The 7602-nt window shown below is 45.7% G+C and overlaps 1 pseudogene; it reads right to left on the bottom strand.

The window, feature by feature from the left end:
- Positions 1-250: 250 nt before the first annotated feature.
- Positions 251-7602, bottom strand: part of LOC121835911 — a 31630-nt pseudogene continuing 24278 nt past the window's right edge.

Genomic DNA, 7602 nt, shown 5'->3' with positions numbered 1-7602 from the left:
GTGTAATGAGAGGTGGTGCGAAATTATCACAGACTCCTGAAGGGGTGTCAGTTAGCTGTTGGTTCTTAGGCAACAAATAAACGCACGAAAAACGATGGTGGATATCCTGCTTGAAGTCAGGCTTTAAAAACGACGATAAACGAAATTTTATCCGTTGCATAATGTGTGGTATTCGCTATGTATAGCTAATATCACTACAGGTAATCGAGTAACAAATCTACTGCTGTAATTAAGATTACAAGAATATCAATTACGTTATGGTGCGCGCTCTGGCACAGAGATAGAAGATATTTTTAAACTTGGTGGAAATATCTTGCCCGAAGACTTCTTTGGCAGCTCTGATCGCCGCCAGCTCGTAGTCGACAATTATCACTCTAGGATCGGTGATGTACCCCGTCGCTTCGCAGCCATCCAGGATGACCCGAATGAGCTCTTCGTACATGGACAGGCCCTTTCCAGAAAGGAGAGCATAGATCGTAAAAACGCTGGTGAGATTTACTCCAAATTCGACGGTTTTTTGGTGAGCTTTTCTGCGGAGAACATTTCTCCACTGAGCTTTACAAACGTTGAGCTTTTCTCCGCCGCCCAAGTTTGACCTAACAACATTCGGGAACATCCACCAGGTGCAATCTGGTAATCTGTCTCTTCGTTCTAAATAATGTATTGGTGTCTTTGTACTGTGGCCAGAACGCGGTTGACATTTAAACAATAAAACAGGCACTAGAATTGATTTGCCGTACCCCTTTAAATGGATTGTCGGGTGGAAACCGGAAGTTCACGAGGTTTTGTAACGGTTACCTGGCAGGAGCCTAATGATCAACACAGGCCACTTTTATAATATTAAACGATACCCCAACTTAGTGTAATCAAAGACAAATAATAATACGAAACTCCATGCGAAATTTCGCAAGTGTCAGTGGCTGCGCTACAATGCCTTATGTGACGTCACACCAGGCTTGCAATTCTCATATCCTATGCCTCATTTTTCCGTGGGAACACAGTGCTCCCGACGCACCGGAGCGTTCCATTTTACTCGCAACTGTAAATCTTTGGGAGAAGTGTGGAGCATGACAACCGCCCAATGAGAGTCCACTTTCATTCACAAAAGCCTTTCTAGCGCAACAACGAGGGTGAACCACGTCACAGCGCTCACCCGGAGGACAAACTTCGAAGGGCGCTTCAGTTTAGCGCGATTATTGCGTTATGTTACGTCAGAGCTTCCGCGGCTTTTAAGGTGGAAAATGAAAACGCCTTTTATGCACGCTTGGATTTAAATACAATTACTCGTTCAGAGAAGCCCACAAAATTAAGATTTGTCGTGGAAGATGCTCCTAGAACCATTGATGATGATATCGGAATGTTTTCTCGAATCCGAAATTTTATCAGACAATCCCTTTAAGAAGTTATATTTCAACGCTTTCTTATAGGTTGTTGAGGCTGGTCGGAATCAGGCTGCCTTTCCCCGGTTGTACCGGAACCGCAAGATTTCAAGTCTACAGAGAATGTATTTTTGCGCTAGGAGGTGAAAGCGGGATTGTTGTAGTAATGTAGAGATTTAAGAGAGATCTGAACGCAAAATACTGCCCTTTTTCTCTTTTTTTTTTTACGATAAGGAAAATGGGACATTAAAGACTATCGCTTCCCTCACCCACCCCCCTCCCCTTTCAACCTCCCCGACGCCCCCGTCGAGCTTCAGGAGGCGAAGTCGAGCCAGTAAACGTTTTGTTGAAAGTCGAAAGCCTGTCTTGTCTGTTTGTCTTCAATGTCCCTCTTTTCTTATCGTAAAGTGGAAACCAACACGCTCAATCATCTACGAAATACTACCCGTCTACGATTTTGCAAGGAGTGTCGGTGAAGGCGTGGTATAGCGTATCTGACTTACGGCACCACGACAGAACAGCACACGACAAAACAGCACGCGACAAAACAGCACGGTCAAAACAGCACGCGTGAAAACAGCACAGCGTCAAAAAAGCACGACGACGAAACAGCACGCGTCAAAATAGCACGCGTCAAAATAGCACGCGACAAAAGAGCACAGCGTCAAAACGGCAAAGCGACAGAAGAGCACGTACCAAAACAGCACGGCGTCAAAACAGCACAGCGTCAAAACAGCACAGCGTCGAAATAGGACATTGACAATACAGCTAGGGTTTGGCATATTCGGTTTTTAGTATTTTGAAACTCGGCGTACATTTTTCGGTTTTTATTACAAGCAGAAGTTTTCAGTTGATTGCTGAGAATATTTGTAGACGCCAAAACTTTTCAGTTCTTTTCGGTTTAATGACGAAAACCAGTATAATGACGAAAATGCAATATATAAAGGCGTTTTTTTTTTAAATGAATAGTAAGTAAACCAGGCACTGGATTTCTTATTTGTTGCTGTGTGTGGCAGCCGACGCGACCTGTTCTGCAAGATGCAATGGGGCCCTATCGTGATCTGACATTATCGTCATGGGCTCGTATTTGTACGCAGGAGGAACATGGGCTTTACTACCACTTCGGTCGGAGAGACAAATATCATAATCCAAAAATTTCCAAGCATTATACTGAGTCCGTCTTTCCCCCATTTTCACGACTGCGAGAGGTAGTTAATTCGCGCAGACCAAGAAACGACAATAATGCAAGCGTATTTATGCCCTCCTCTAGTAGGAGGGCATAAAGCTAGGGGTGTTAAAAAATGTGTGGCATTTACGGATGCGCTATGATTTCATTGTACAGTCCACGAATAAACTCTCTTCTTTGAACAAAGAATTTGGCACACATACCCCTATCAAGTGAAAAACCCAGGTTTCGTCCTGAAGACCATTACGTCGGTTAAACTTTTGTTGAAAATTGAACCGATCTCGGAGACAAGCTGAAAACTGCGAAAGGAAGTGGTCATACGGTCAGTAATGAGGCACATTTCCCCACCCACCCCTCCAAACGCCCTCGAAAATACTGACCTTTTTCAGTTAAAACCGAATTCGTAAGAAATATTTGGTCGTACTTTTACCGGTTTTATCAGTTTAAGCCGAAAACGCTGAACCCTAAATAGAGCGTATGGAGTTAAAAAATTCATGTCTCCAAGTAGGCACTGTAAAGGAGTGGAGGGTCTATAGGCCAATTCCTCGAAGGTCAACTCGTCGACGGCCAATTTGTCAAATCCGTTCTCATGGGAGCAAGTTGGGAGTGGGGAGTACACTCAATGCGCACATGAAGGCTCCGTGGGCAGTACCGAAGCCCCTGCTGGTGCGTATTATGGCTATTTCTCGAGCAGTTCTGCCAACATTGACGCCCAAGTTTGCTGGTGATGTCGTGTACAATAAATGAATCAATCGCACGGCAACGTGTTGTTGTTAGTTGTTAAAAGAAAAAAAGAAGTGTGTGCGGCAACGGTGTGCTTAGCCCATGCTGTACGGCAAGAGCATTGAGGCTATGGCATGTTTCTTCTTCACCGGTTTCCACTTGATCGAGGCCCTTCGTCGGCAATAATCTGTGAATTTAACTCAAAACAACTTCTCGCCTGCAAGCTGCAGCTGCGTGTTTCCGGAAAATTTGTTCCCAACGAATGAACCCGACAAAATCCGTGCCCATGGTACATCTTGAATTCCCTCGACATTAAGTTGTTTTATCTTCCCGATTCTATCAATGCATCTGTAATCGGCGCAACTCCCGCTTTTTTGGGGGACGTTTCACGCTAAGGTGGTAATTACGAAACAGCGAGTACCCTCACCGGACCGCCGCAAACCAGACGGTTCATAACTTAAACTTTTGAATTTCTTTTTCCCAATTACATTTCCTCTTTCGCTAAGTCTAAAAAAAGAAAAAAAAAGAAAGACCAAACAACGTGAATAACATCGACGCGATGATATCCCCTCTAACTACCCAGTCTCTTCAGAGATCAGCGCCGTTAAGTAGTAGTAACTACTGCTAACTTCGTTTGTTTTTAGCAATCACACAGCAGCACCAGTCGGGACACTGACTTAGCAATGAAATAGGCAATAAATTCCTTTATAACCTAGCGACAATAAATGAAAGGGTTAAGGAGGTTCGAAAATATTCGCGCAGAGAGAGGTGAAGAGCGCGCTCGAAGTTGCAACATACATGCTGTTTTGTCGCTGTGATGTTTTGACGCCGTGCTGTTTTTGCACGTGCTTTTCTGTCGCTTTGCCGTTTTGACGCTGTGCTATTTTGTCGCGTGCTATTTTGACGCCTGCTGTTTTGTCGCCGTGCTGTTTTGAAGCTGTGCTGTTTTGACGCGTGCTGTTTTGACCGTGCTGTTTTGTCGCGTGCTGTTTTGTCGTGTGCTGTTCTGTCGCATTCCCCTGACTTACAGCTTATTAAATATATTATTAAATATAAAAATGAAAGAAATATTGATATGCAACGTACACAGAATTCTTATGGTCTTGTGCCTGTGCGACTTTAAATTGATGCTGAATGAAACTACAACATTGTTTTACGCAGTACTGACGTCGCGCCTGACTTGTTAACGCAACATTTTTTTCTCTCTGTTTGTATGTGATTTAAGCCCTAAGTAAGATTCTGGCAGGCGTGAAAACGGTCTTTTGCGCCCATGAACATGGCACCGTAATTAAATTTGATAACATTTTTCATAACATTCGAATGGGCTTTGGTGAGGACAATTCGGCACATGCGCACTTGTCACAGGCAGACTGGTAACAGGCTGTAGTGAAAAACAGCGCAAAAAAGCAAATAGATAAAAAACAGCGTAAAAAAGTAAACCTTCGGTTGTTAGTCAGTGTATGTCCGGTGTCTGTCTTCTACTTTGTGTCCCGTCTTTTTTGCGCTGTTTTCACTATGTCGTTTAACCAACCAGCTTAGGAAGCTACCCTGGTGCAGTAACAGGCTGATCCGTCATAGGAGAACATTCCTGATAGGGAGAATCGTCGAACGGCCTGTTGATTGCGTCGGAGTTCATTGAAGGGTAATATAATCTACACATCGTAATTTCGAGCAACTAGTTTTGTTCGCTGTCAACTGTGGAGCTTGAACAATAGGTCGCAATAGGTTAATAAAAACTAATGTGCTTTAAAGAGGCACTGACAGGTAAAAATCATATCTGTTTCTTCTACAAACGATAGAAAAAGATGCCTGGACATTACCGTCAAAATTATAAACAAGGGAACTCAGTATTCGTGAAATAAGAAAACAATTTCCCAAAGCTGAAATTGAAGTTCCCGCGCAATCCGCTCCCGTGCAGTGACGTCAAAGATTGAGTCGTCCTTCAACTCGAATTTTTCTCACGCCACCGAGCCGTCCCGACTCGAAGTGTCGTGTCCGCCCGCGCCCCGCAACCAACCGCGCTTCTCCGTGCCTGCTGCCTATCGCTGTGAGCAGACGACGCTCATTTTCGCGTTTGAAGTTATTTTAGAGCCATTTCAGCGATTTCAAAATCTTTGAAACGGTGGGAGGTCGAAGAAAACACTGTTGTGAAAGGCCTCGGGAGACAATTTTCGCCCGTCCAATCACCACCACAGGTGCTCGGCCTTGAGTGTCGTCGCCGGGCGGTTCGGGTGAGCTTGGCCCGGAAGCAAAGCATGGGGGTGCCATGATGTCACCAATGTGCCTTCGTACAGAGGTACGACGGGGCGTTCAACGATGAATTATGTTGTGGCTCCAGGCGACTCTATTCTTCGGTTCGATGTTTACCGACGCCCTTACCAACCGGCCCCTCTAATGCTGCTTCTGCCTGGCCGCGGCACACGGCACCCCGGCAGCATTTGGACGCTACTGGACAAAGGGGGCGACTTCGCGCTCTTTTTACAGCGAGAAGTATTTATAGCATTCCTTCGCTACCGCACGGAAGCCGAGACGCCGGCACTTAAGAAGAATTACTTCTCGTCTTCCATTCAGACTTCATTCTACAGTCTAGACTTCGATGGAGCCGTTGACCGCCCGAGGTTGACCGGTGACACCGTCACCGAGGACTTTTGGTCCATCGTTGTGCTTGACGCGGTTGGCGGTGTGTGAGGAGAGGAGAGGGGCGTGTCTGGACTTTAGAAACAATGGCTCCTCCGCTTTGGCCGAGGCATTGACCTTGAGGATTCCTTGCTATGGATATGGGGAAATGAGAGGCCATAAAAGGAGCAGCAGGCGGCTGCCAGAGAAACCTGTCAATATGTAAATAAACATAGTTTTACGAGACATCCCTCCTGCTCCCTGGTCTTTCCCGATTCCTGCTTCCTGTCTGTCTATGCTAGGTCGCAAACTCAACGACAAAGTTAACTCAATCGGTCGCTGACTGGCTGCCCTTTTGGTCACGTGATGTGACGTTGCGATTGAGTTTTTCCCTACGGATTCCGATGGAGTTCGAGCTATGCTGCTGAAATAATGAAGTTAGCGGTGACGTCAAAATGTCGGCATGATTCAGTTTGGCGATTGAGATAACTTTGTAGTTGTCAGGCAGCCGGAGGTGCCAAACTCAATGAAGATGGCGACGTTCACGCTCGCGGACGGGGCGAGCCGAAGCGATCTTTCACGGACCATCGCTACGTTTTTGATGTGTTCGGTTCAAGGTTCGTCAGGGACGTAATCGGGGAATACTACCCGAAACTCGCTGGCTCTGACAGTTGCCGCGGAAGCTTTGGCGGCGTCGCGAGGGGCCCCATTTGCCGACAGCCGAGCAGCAAGTGCTCTCAGCTTTTGAGTTGCTGGAGGCATATTTTGGTGCGGCGAAAACGTCACCATGCATCGGTGCGCTGTGAGTCGCGTTCTGTTGGATGTTAAAGAGACGATAATCAATCACCCGGGGTTCAAGGTGGGTGGACTTCGCGCGAAAGGAAGACGTAGAGACGACAACCAAGAAGTTCAGCGATGCAAATTCAGCAGTGCGCTCGGTAAATACTCTTACGTATCAATACGCCGTGTTCTAATACAGTCTGAATTGAACATTTTCTCAGTGTGCTTGCACGACAGCTCTCGGTAGAAAGCGGGCGCCTCATTAAACGCCATGAGTGTCGTGCGAGATCGTCTTAAGCGCACATTCAAGCTTACTCTAGTGATTGCGTGTGTATAATTCATCCAAAGGTCTAGGGCCCCAACATCGGAAAATTGTTCAGCTTAAGCACGCTGTGTCCGTTTTCCCTTCACACTTGCCAAACTCTGTTTGTATGGACAGATCATGATACATAACTTTGATTGCCTGCTATTCACGCTGCACCTTTTTGCTCTGCAAGACATGATTTTTGGTATCGTTTGAGCCAAGTGTAAATACTTCCACATTATTTTTTTTTGCAATTATTATCATTATCTTTATATTGCAAGCTTTTGGGAATGTTATAAAAACCTGCATGCTACTAGTTCCAAGCACAGACTGCATTAGCATAGAATGCATTTATCTAGTCTTGATGTGCTTTTGGACAACTGAGAAGGTTAGGAAACATTAATGTCAGAGGCCGTTGTGTGCAGGTGACAGCGACTAACCCCTGAAACAATGCTTGCACACCATTTCCTCGCAATCCCAATGGATGCTGTGCTGTCCCAAGGCCAAGCTTAACAAAAAGCATTGCTTAAGATTCTGTTGTGGAGCAGTGAATAAGATGCTCAAAAGCAGGTCCAGTGGTTGCAGAAGTTCTGGCCACAGCAACATCATTTGCC

The sequence above is a fragment of the Ixodes scapularis genome, unplaced genomic scaffold (genome assembly GCF_016920785.2).
Source record: "Ixodes scapularis isolate PalLabHiFi unplaced genomic scaffold, ASM1692078v2 PGA_scaffold1__304_contigs__length_218370807, whole genome shotgun sequence".
NCBI classification, from domain to species: Eukaryota; Metazoa; Arthropoda; class Arachnida; order Ixodida; family Ixodidae; genus Ixodes; species Ixodes scapularis.
The sequence above is the reverse complement of the archived record's forward strand: the minus strand, read 5'-3'. Positions and strand labels throughout refer to the sequence as shown.